This window comes from Oryzias melastigma, linkage group LG2, assembly GCF_002922805.2.
Source record: "Oryzias melastigma strain HK-1 linkage group LG2, ASM292280v2, whole genome shotgun sequence".
NCBI classification, from domain to species: Eukaryota; Metazoa; Chordata; class Actinopteri; order Beloniformes; family Adrianichthyidae; genus Oryzias; species Oryzias melastigma.
Genome location: NC_050513.1, coordinates 7517021 through 7526551, shown reverse-complemented (window position 1 = coordinate 7526551; position 9531 = coordinate 7517021).

The following is a 9531-nucleotide window of genomic DNA, read 5'->3' as shown; positions in this document are numbered from 1 at the left end:
TATGTAGCTAAATAAGCTAATATTCTAGCAAAATTAGCCAACGTGCAACTAATATTTAGTGAATTTAGCTAATATTTAGCTGATATGTGGCTAAATATTAGCTAATATTCTTGCAAAATTAGCCAACATGTAGCTTATATTTAGTGAATTTAGCTGATATGTAGCTAAATATTAGCTAATATTATGGCAAAATTAGCCAACGTGTAGCTTATATTTAGTGAATTTAGCTGATATGTAGCTAAATATTAGCTAATATTATGGCAAAATTAGCCAACGTGTAGCTAATATTTAGTGGATTTAGCTAATATTTAGCTGATATGTAGCTAAATAGGCTACTATTCTAGCAAAGTTAGCCAACATGTAGCCAATATTTAGTTAATTTAGCTAATATTTAGCTGATATGTGGCTAAATATTAGCTAATATTCTTGCAAAATTAGCCAACGTGTAGCTAATATTTAGTGAATTTAGCTGATATGTAGCTAAATATTAGCTAATATTCTGACAAAATTAGCCAACGTGTAGCCAATATTTAATGAATTTAGCTAATATCTAGCTGATATGTAGCTAAATAGGCTAATATTCTAGCAAAATTAGCCAACGTGTAGCTAATATTTAGTGAATTTAGCTAATATTTAACTGATATGTAGAATTTATTCAATAAATAAATACAGTTTCTAAAAGCATAAAAAAAGAATCAATTAACACATGCATAAATTAACATTACTCATAAAATAAAGAAGGAAGGAGCTGTGAGACAAAACTCAAATGTTGTCCTCTAGCACCAGAAAGTCTGAAATGTGGGCAATGGAGTAAGCCTACCCCACTTTACATTATCTATCTGTTTACACACTCTCCCGTTAGCTTACAGACCCTCACACCACTAACATAACACGGATGCTAAAATGGAAAGCACAATTGGAGCCATCCAGCCTTACAGTTTTAATCCCGACGGCAGTTAAGACAAGGAAAACACAGATGTACACTGAACTATTTATTTGACTACAAGTTGAGGCGGAGCAAGGATCTTGTGGCTCCGCCCACCATATTTTCTACCTCACAGATACTCTTTTTTATAAAATGCATTTTATCATCTGCTCTTGATTCACAATAATTTGAATAAGGAATTACTCATAAAGTGGCTGGCAAAACATATCGCAAATGTATCATTATCGCAATATTCTACACGTATGGCAAAAGACGGCTTTGTGATAAAAGGTTACCTTAAATGTTTGAATGATCTTATGGCAGCTTGACGTATTTAACAAATTAAATATTGTGGGTCATTTGGAGTAATTTAAGTTCTGTTGAATGTATTAAAATAAAACTGATGTAATAAAATGGAAATTATGTATTAGTTGTTTTGCTACATGGTCATGACTGGCAATATTGATCTCCAATATCACAAGTTTTTCTAAGCCCTACTCAGAAATGTAATTTTAAGCTTCATTTTTTTTTTTTATATACACTCACTGGCCACTTGATTAGCACACTTGTCTAGTTGGTCGTTAACGCATATATCTAATCAGCCAATCACATGGCAGCAACTCATTACATTTAGGCATGTAGACATGGTCAAGACGAGTTCAAACCGACCATCAGAATGGGGAAGAAAGATGATCGAAGTGACTTTGAACGTGACATGGTTGTTGGTGCCAGATGGGCTGGTCAGAGTATTTCAGAAATTCTTGATTTACGAGAATTTTCGTTCACAACCATCTCTAGTGTTCACAGAGAATGGTCAGAATAAGAGAAAAATATTTAGTGAACAGCGGAAATGTCTTGTTGATGCCAGAGGTCAGAGGAGAACGGCCAGACTGGTTCCAGCTGATAGAAAGACCACAGTAACTCAAATAATCAATGGTTACAACCAAGATCTACAGAAGAACATCTCTGAACGCACAACACATCCAACCTTGAGACAGATAGACAGCAGAAGACCACAATGGATGACACTCCTGTTAACTAAGAACAGGAAATTGAGGCTACAATTCATACAGACTCACCAAAACTGGATAATTGAAGATTGGAAAAATGTTGTCTGATCTGATGAGTCTCAATTTCTCTGCAATTTTTGGACGATAGGATCAGTATGGATTCTTCCTGCCTTTTATCAACAGTTCAGGCTGGTAATGGCATAATTGTGTTGGGGATATTTTCTTGGCACACTTTGGGTCCCTTAGTACCCTTAGCCTATCCATGTATTGTTATTGACCATGTCCATCCCTTTATGACCACAGTGTACCATCTTCTGATGCTACTTCCAACATAAAGCTGGAATCTCCTCAGACTGGTTTCTTGAACATGACAATGAGTTCACTGGACTCTAAAGGTCTCCACGGTCACCAGATCTCAACCTAATAGATCACCTTTGGGATGTGGTGGAACAGGAGATCAGTATCATGGATGTTCAGCTGACAAATCTGCAGCAACATGTCTGATGCTATTGTGTTAATACGTACCAAACTCTCTGAGGAGTGTTTCTAGTACCTTGTTGAATCTAAACCACCAAGGACTGAGTCAATTCTGAAGGCAAAAGGAGGTCCAACCCGATACTAGCAAGGTGTACCTAATTAAAAAGGGCCACAAGAACATTTTCAAAACCGCCATTTTTATCTGAGTCTGTCTCTCAGGAAAACCTTATAACAATCAGATTACATAGTGTCTTCATACTTCATATTTGAGCATGTGAGCCATGCCAAGGAAGTTCACCAGCAGTTCTCTATGTATTAATTATCAGTCGGAGTGCAGACATTTACGAAAGCATGTTTTTGTAAGTTTTCTACTTAGGAGGATTAAAAAATCGTGCTGCACAATGCCAAGAGTGGAAGACATTAGCGGTTATCCGGAGGGAGACATGGCGTCAACAGCCGACGCACAACTACACACTTGTTTCTATTATTTACTGAATGATGTTCTATTTTTCCTGCAACTGAAACTAGAGAGCAACATGAGACAAACATTAGGATGAATTACACAAAACCCTCTGTGTGTACCTTCAGCTCTTAGCCTTCTAAAGTGGGGCAGTTGTGACTCCACGAGCTTCTGCTAATTCTTTCACTGGTGTTCTTAATCTAAATACACCACAAGATTTAAACAGAGAAAGAATTGGAATGGATTTTTTAAAATATTGTTTTGGCAGACAGTTTATAACTTGTACTTATTGTTGGAATGCGAACAACAGATGTCAATTTAGGTCATTGTTGATGAAGGAAATGGGACAAATCTGTCGTTCATTACATTTCATTGAATAGCATGTTTTTTCTCCTTAATGTAACTGGTTTCAATGGTTTGTTTCTAGAAAAAATTGTCCCAATAAATATGATGTTACTTTAAAAATAAGCATTTTATAACTGAAAATTCACCCAATGTCAACTCAATATTGCGATCTGTGAAGAGATCAATGATAAATATCAAATTATTTTGAACAACTATAAGTCTTTCTGCCCATAAAAAATGTTTTTATTTACTGTGCCACTAAGTTAAGACCTTGTTATTCTCACAAAAAAGGAGAAAATCTCCAATATCTCTGACTCTATAAGTAGGGCTGTGTATTGGCAAGAGTCTGGCATACAATACGTATCACAACGCTTTATGATATGCATTGCGATCCATGTCTCACGATACGTATCGCGATGCATTTTTCACATACGTATCACGATACGCCTTACGATAAGCATTGTGATACGTGTCTTACAATACGTATCATGATACATGTTTCACATACATATCGCGATACACCTTACGATACGTATTGCGATACATGTTTCACATACCATCACGATACATGTCTTGCAGTACATACCACGACACGTTTCACATACATATCGTGATACATGTTTCACATATGTATTGCGATATGTGTCTTACAATACTTATCGCGATATTATGATACATGTTTCACATACATATCGTGATACGCCTTACGATACGTATCGTTATACATGTTTCAGATACCATCACGATACATGTCTTTTGATAAGTATCACGATACATGTTTCGCATACATATCGCGATATGTGTTTTACAATATGTATCGCAATGCATGTTCTTACATGTCACAATATATGCCAAGAATGTTCCAGAGCTATTCTCACAGCTTTCTTTAAAGAGCATAACTTATAAAAAAAAGCTCTACCTGACTACTAATGCACCTTTCCTACTAATAAAATGGTCAAAAATTATAAAATGTATTTTATTTAAGGATCTCAACGTTAAGCAGTGCAACTGTATCTCATATACAAGTTGCTTTTACCCAAGTAAATTCATGCTGCTTTTCTTTTATTGGCATAGTAAGAAATATTTGTACTTAAATGTCAACCATGACAATTTTTTTTATTTTGAAAAAGGCTCCCAGTAGTGTTTTAATTATGAAGTGTCTTAAAAAGCCATTTTTCATGTTAATCTGAAGCCTCTGTTTCCAAAATCTCCTCTGGGTGGGCGTGGCTATGGGTGCTGAGCTGAGTAGCCCTGCCCCTGACACCCCCCCTCTGATTATGATTTTTAAATCGATACAAGTTTCACTTAATGAAATATCGAAATAAATCGCAGAATCGATTTTTCCACACCCCCTTACCTCAAAGTCCTAGAGAGTCAAATAAATACAAGTCTTCTGTTTATAAACAACATGAAAAATGTTGGCTAAAATGAAGCTAAAGAATAAAAAAAAAAAAAGTTTTTTGCTTTAATGGCCAGACCCATGTTCAACCAAAACCATTAAGAACACCAGCTGTGAAGCATGGCGGGGTATAAATGATGATTGGGGCTTGATTTATAGAAGCGAACACCTGACGCTCAATTGGGGTGGAAGGGGGGTTATTATTCCCAGCCTTCAGCTCAATAAAAAACAAAATTATTTGAGTGCTGATTCGAATAAATGGAATTATCAAATTCTCACTTAACCGTACACCCCTTCGAGATGTGAGAGAACTTTGGACAAAAGCTAAATGACTAAATGAAAATGTAGTTTTTTTAAAATAAATAAAAACAAACATTTTTTTGTGTTTTCTTTGATAAAAAGACTAAGAAAAGCTGTTTTTGTCAAAAAAAAAGTATGTCAAAGGGACAATCAGTCAAAGTTGCAGTTTAAAACATTGATCTCTGTGCATTTTTCTTTAGAAATCTTTTCATATTTTATCCTAAAGACTATAAAAATGATGCTTCTATGAGTTCTTGTGCCATTTTTCAGATGGTGGAGGATTTATTTAAAGAAAATGATTTACATTTTCTATAATTGTAAATCAGGAGCAGATTGATGAAAAACAGCTTATTTGTGACGTAGAAAATACACAGCAATAAGGAGGGGAAGAGGGGCGGGGTTGCTCCGTCCTAAAAAGCGACATAGCTTTTAAAATTTTGGTTAAAAAAACGACCTAATCCTAACTAAAAGACCATTGGGAACACTTTTTCTTTGTCTGGTCATCACTGACGAGCATTTTTTTTCCATTTAAAAGCTGGAATAAAATAAATTTAATCTTGAACTTGAGTGACTGAACTATATTTTTAAGGCCTAAAAGTTGCTGTAAAATACACCAAAAAAAAAAAATCAGAGGCTTCATATTATTGATCGGATGTGGAATGACTTAAATTGCTGCTGTCATTTTCCCAGTCTCACAACCCAAAGTGGTTTTGCCACCTGAGCAACACGAGGAGTCAGAATGTCAGAGCCATAACTTCGACTCAGAGGGCAGAAGCTCTGAAAAGGACATTTCAAAATCACCTTTTTTTTCTGAAATGACAGCTTTCTAAAGCGTCCATCTTTTGTCAAAGCCAGAGAAATATTTATTGATCTCTGTGGAAACGCTTTGTTTAATCCTCTTTCATAAAAAAAAAGCAAAACATGAATATTCTGCTAGTAATTAGTTTAGAATCTTTGATTTTACTTCTTCCCACAAAGCTGCTAAAGGTCTTCTTCTGTGTACTGATTATATATAAAAAGGGATAAAGTACATTAATTATTATGAGTACTTTGAAGCATGAAGTAAACGAGCTCAATTTCTCGATGTGGACGACGTTTTCCTCTAAACCCCTGCAGCCCTTTGTTCTGCCTCAGCTCAGCCCTGATTACAGCTCATTCTCTACATTAACGGCACAAGAATCCGTCTCCATCGCCTCCACTCTCGCGCGTACGTTCGAATGAATTCTATTTTAAATATCGGCGCTGCAACCCTTGACTTAACCCCGGAGCACAGCGGGAAGTGCCGCGGTTGTTTTCGTATGATTGCAGCGCTTTCAGGCTCCGCCGCTTTTCAAATTGATGGGGCTTGGCCGGCTGATATTAGGCTGTCAGGTTGGTAAAATTTGCCCACAAATCTTAAACGTGAACACACGTCTGCTGGAGGATACACTGTCAAAACAGTTCAGGCCAACTGGAACGGATTAACCGCCAAAAGTCAATTTGTATCGATTTCTTTTGAATGGAAGCAAAAATCTTTGATTAACTAGAGAAATGCAACTGCGAAATGTCTTTAGTTCTTAGTATGGCGTCATCTGGTCGTTCTTCATCAGCATCTTTACCCAATTCTTACAATAGCTTTAGAAGTCAAAATCCCAGTTTTGATCGTCTTTTTACAATATTTTTTGCAAAACCAAACCTGGACTAATAGATCTATTACTGGTGTCCTTAAAAGTCCATCCTGACATCTATTCTTCTGACCTTCTTGAGCATTCCAAGCAGGTTTCCATGGTCACAAAGAAGTAAATAAGGTAAAAGAGGTAAAACCAAACTGAATGTTTGTCACAGGTGTGAATGTTTTGTTTATCCTGGCCTTGAAACGGACTGGGTGTACCTCGCCTTTGCTTTTTGGTAGCTTGGTAGCTACCTCCAAATTGAGCTGTTCAAAATGTTTTGATTTGTTGAAAATTATGCAGTTTATGCATATTGTATGTATATTCACTATTATTATGTGAATCTTACACAAAGTGCAGGATTTTTGCAATATGCATAGGCAAGTTTGTGGTTTTCAATGAACCCCACCACCGGGTCCAAGGCCCGGTGGTGGGGGACCACTGATATACCCCAACGTGGTTGGTTGGTTCGTCAGTTCCACACTTAACACTGAAAAAGTGCCATTCATACAAAACTTTGGGCTGTGGGCCCACTTACATTAAGTGTTTCATATTAAGGTGGGGGCCGTAAAATATCGTCTTCGCATATGGCCCATGGACTGGCAGTTTGAGACCCCTGATTTAGGGCCTAAAAAAATAAAAAATCTGTGTCTTACTACAACCTGTCATCAGGAACTTGCTGTCAGAAAAAAATGTGGATGAATGAGTTTGCTTCATGGGTTCACTGTGTGGTCTACAACCTACAACAGTTTTTGCCATTTTTTTGCCCGTCTAGGCAACGCCAACTCAAAAACTCACATTATTCACTGCGTCCAACACAACAGGTTGGGTCTTACCAACAAGTTTCTCTTTGACTCCTCTATTTCCTGGTGAAGACAGGGAGAAGACTATTTCCTGGTGGAGAAAGGCAGCAGACTATTTCCTGGTGGAGAAAGGGAGCAGACTATTTCCTGGTGAAGAAAGGGAGCAGACTATTTCTTGGTGAAGAAAGGGAGAAGACTATTTCCTGGTGGAGAAAGGCAGCAGACTATTTCTTGGTGAAGAAAGGGAGCAGACTATTTCCTGGTGAAGAAAGGCAGCAGACTATTTCTTGGTGAAGAAAGGGAGAAGACTATTTCCTGGTGGAGAAAGGCAGCAGACTATTTCTTGGTGAAGAAAGGGAGAAGACTATTTCCTGGTGGAGAAAGGTAGCAGACTATTTCTTGGTGAAGAAAGGGAGCAGACTATTTCCTGGTGAAGAAAGGGAGCAGACTATTTCCTGGTGGATAAAAGGGAGCAGATCATTTCCCAGAGGAGAGAGGGGGAAGACTATTTCCTAGTGGAGAAAGGCATGAGACTACTTCCTGGTGGAGAAAAGGGAGCAGATCATTTCCCAGAGGAGAGAGGGGGCAGACTATTTCCTGGTGGAGAAAGGCAGCAGACTATTTCTTGGTGAAGAAAGGGAGAAAACTATTTCCTGGTGGAGAAAGGCAGCAGACTATTTCCTGGTGGAGAAAAAGGAGCAGATCATTTCCCAGAGGAGAGAGGGGGAAGGCTATTTCCTGGTGGAGAAAGGGAGCAGACTATTTCCTGGTGAAGAAAGGCAGCAGACTATTTCCTGGTTGAGACAGGGAGAAGACTATTTCCTGGTGGAGAAAAAGGAGCAGATCATTTCCCAGAGGAGAGAGGGGGAAGGCTATTTCCTGGTGGAGAAAGGAAGCTAACTATTTCTTGGTGGAATTTGCGAGCGACGAATTAGAAGAACTTGTTTTAACATGGATTACTGAGCAAAGGACAGTAAGTGCGCGTAAAAATGATTTTTTATACGAAGACTAATGATGCCTCAAAGAGAAAAGAAATGTTCCTAGCCAGTGCTAATCAGAACAAAATTCTCATTTCAGCAAATCCTAAAATGATCATCACTATACTGTTTGTACCAAAATTGGGGGATTAACGCCTGAGCTACTCTGTATGTACGTAAATTTAAAAAAAAATATATTTTTTTTTTTTCGTGGGTGACATGCTGACAAGGACAGCTCTAGGATGATGTTATAAAATGAGCGGCGCCCTAAAGGAGTGAAAGCCGGAGCCTCAGAGATCAAGTTGTTTTACTTCCAGGTATGAAAAGAATTTTTAAAAATAACTGATATTTAAAAAATCATTTGCTTTTTATTGTTCCAAAGATAATATATGATCATATATATGGATATAGTTTACTCTGAAAGAGTTAAGAAAGGCTTGGTATGACCCCTCTAAATGTAAAAAGGAACAGATGCATCGATGTGCCTGCAGGTGAGTTTAATTCTCAGAAAATGCTGATAAACCCTGTGATCATAGAGACTTTTCCTACAGGAGACTGTCTTAAAAAAATACAGAGGTTCAAGTATTGGAATCAGTTGACCAATTAGAAAATACCTAAAATCAGCAATATTGCAGAGCTAGTTTGGCAGAATTGTGTAGTTGGTCTGTCAACCAAAGAAAAATGTCACCAAAGAAGTCATTTGAGGGTTTTTCACCGCCCATCCTCGAGGATGGTGCTGTCAGCCATCCATTATGTGTTCCTTCTGTGAAGTCGATACTTCCCTAAAGTTTTGGGAATAATGCTTCAAGCTATCCCGCCGCTAAAATGAAGGCTGGGTTTTGACCTGTAAGAGTGTATTGTTTCCAAATGCCTCTAAAAAAAGTCAATGTATGGGTCAGCTTTATTCTCAGCAGGCCTATAATTAAAAGATTTATTTTTCCAAAAGCTCAGCTTTAGCTGCCTGAGAAAGCTAAACTTTGAGGGTTTTTTTTATTTTAAATCGATAATGCTCTAATGTTCTTGGAGAAAATTAAGCTAAAGCCATTGATGGAGTATCTGTGAAGCAGAAGAGTGTTGTGAGTTAATTAAAAACAAACCAAATAAAAAGGTTGATTTCATTTTTTTTTTGTTACTTCTCTTTTCCTGTTGAGTGTGACTAGAAAAAATGATTCAAATCAAGAAATTC